Below are 2,909 nucleotides of genomic sequence, written 5' to 3' on the forward strand. Positions count from 1 at the left end.
ATTTCCCCAATACTGATGTAGCGCTGGCTACGCTCCTGACCAAGGGTGGCTACAATGAGACTTGTAATGCTCTTTTTGGGTCTCAGGAGCATGAAGCAAACAAAACTCACAGCCACAGGAGCTGGTCCTCACCACAGCCCCCTTTACAGGCGAACCTCAGGCAGCCAGGCTTTCCCCAGCCCAGCTCTGCAGCCTGGAGCTCAGCCCAAAGCAAAGGGGAAGAGCTGCTCAATTCTTTCTGTTTCAGGGACAAGAGCAGAAATAAGCCCAGCGGAGGAAAAGGAGCTGGGATCGGTATATCCAGCTCTACTCAGCTGTGCAGATGTTCTTCTCCAGCTGCAGGTGTAACCCAGACCAGACACCAAGAATGAAGGGATTTAGCCAAGAAAGCATTCACTGGTTTTACCATTTCTCCCCTGCTGTTCTCCGTCCACCCGAACACCCACGTTCTGAACGTGCTTTCCCTGAGCATTCAAGAGATTATCAGGAAAGCCAGTGAAAGTAATCCAGTGTGAGCGAGTATCAGACAGCACTTCAAGAGCTAATTTTGCACTGAAATAATCACATTAAAAATAAGACGCTACGATTGCTGCTCATCCAAGAGAGGAACAAAAACATCTCCAGTGTCTTATGGACTCATTAAGAACTAGCCCAGACAGCGAGAGTATTGCATCCTCACCCAGACTGACTCATCAGTGATTAGAATGGGATTAAAAAAAAATTAGACACCCCACTGGAACTGTTTCCACTGTAAAGCGGGGTTGAGTCAGTAACAATTATTTTCATCTGTGAAGTGGGAAATGTCATTTTGTAAAACCTTACGCTTTGTTGGAAAATGACCAGCTCTGCTTGTGATTTAGAAACATTCTGTGATTTAGAAACCTTTTGAGATTTGGTATTGTCATACCCACCCGTCTCCGCCGACAGCGCAGGAATGGCACACTCCAGTTCCTACGGCAGGGCAAGAAAGGAATTTTTTTTCCTGTTTCTACTGTTCTTTCCCCCCACGTAAATTGATCAAAATTCCTCATATGAGACCAATCCACTGGGTGCCAATGCAAAAAATAAAACTAAACCAGAATACGACACCCCACACACACCACCTGTGTTACAGAACACACCTGGGCTGAGAGAAAGGCTTGACACTGAGATTTCCTAATTCTAGCTTTAAAACCTACCTCTGAAACTTCTGTTTTAACAGTTCAGAAGATATTTCTGCTTTGAACTCAGAGAAGGTAGCTCTAAGTTTCCAGAACGATCTGCACACAAAAGGTGACACAATGAACTATTTGGGCTCCCAGATAAACGCAGCAGAGACTCTCGCAGACTTTTGTGCGATCTGATGGTGAAACTCATTAGACAGATTATTTCCAGTAAATTGCTCTCTTCACCCTCACCCATTTAAGACTTGTGGAAACATTTTATTTCGAGATAACAGCACTGGTGCTACTCTCCAAGAACAACAGAGGACGATTATAGATTTCACAGAGCAGCTAATCTAGTTCCTGTGTAAACAGGCCACGGGCCTTTCTGAAATTAAATGTCATTTCAAGTCTAATGGATACGGTTAAACTGAAGCACAGCTCAGGAAAGGGGAAGAAAAGACATCCACAGATAACGAATGTGCAACAACACACCGCATCAGAGCCCCGACCGAGCGCCAGGCTCCTGCCCCGCCACCGCGCCTGACGAGAGCCTGTCGGGGCTCTGCGGGAAGAGCCACAGTGCAAAGACAACACACCCTGATGCGTTTTAGTGGCAAAGACTCTGCTCTCACAGCCCGTCTGAGTAGAGCCATGATCCACCCTGGCTTCGCCGAGTTTCGCCATGTGAAGCGTTACCTGACACAGACGCTCGTGTCACTGCAGAACTAAGGCGGAGGCGGAATTAAGGTTTCCAAACACCATTGAGCAACAAACTGGGGGGTGAAAAAGAAATCCTTTCCCCCCCGCTCAACACTCCTTGGGTAAGTCACTCGAGATCTATGTGCATGAATTACCATCTCCCCAAGAAAAGGATGGTAAGAAATCATCTTCCCAGGGTCTCAACTTGACACCCAGGTTCACCCGTACCCAGCGACGCGGCGGCATTAACGACGCCCCTCACCTACCTGGGCAAGGGGCCACGAGGCACCCTGCACCCGCTGGCTGCACAAAGTGTTACGGAAAGTCTGGGGACTCCCACTGTCTCCAGCTTTTGTGAGGACAGAAAAACCTAGCCCAGAAAAAACCCTCTGTCTAGCATTCTCAAAGAGAAACAACAACAACTGGTTTATTTATATATTGAACTTTTAATTAAAAAATAAAGGTTATCTGAATACATCTCTTGCAGCCTTCGGGCAGAATGCACCTTAACAAGACTTTATGAAACATGATGCGCATCTATTCTCGGCACACATCTTAAACGCGAACTGTCTGCAGCGACTTCTTAAATCCAACATTCTCCCCAAACCCTGAAAATGTTTAAATGTTCTTTTAAAAAAAAACCTACAAAAATTAGAAGTGGGCCCAAAGCAAAAATCCCAGATCCAAGCATGGCAAAGCTTTTGAAGCAGACTCACATCCAAACCCTCACCTCATTCCAGGTTTTATCCTGGATCACTGCAAATACACAGACACGGCACCCAAACAACCGAGAGATGCAATCCAAATGCTGGCCTGGGTACCAGCCTCGGTGCGGGAGCTCTGATCCTTGCGCTGGCCCAAAGCACAGCTACGGGTCTGAACTCCTTCCTAAACCTGTTTCAGCTGGGCCCATCCCTCACAGAAATACGTGCTGGTTACACGGTGAAGTGCTGCTAGCGGAGCTCCCCACTCCTCAGCTGTCCCTGACCCGAGACCAGACTGGCGCTCCGTCCAGTTGCGCTATTTTGAAGGGCAAGGATAAAGTCAAGCGAACACACCGAACCC

The sequence above is a fragment of the Buceros rhinoceros genome, unplaced genomic scaffold (genome assembly GCF_000710305.1).
Source record: "Buceros rhinoceros silvestris isolate BGI_N320 unplaced genomic scaffold, ASM71030v1 scaffold8871, whole genome shotgun sequence".
NCBI lineage: Eukaryota > Metazoa > Chordata > Aves > Bucerotiformes > Bucerotidae > Buceros > Buceros rhinoceros.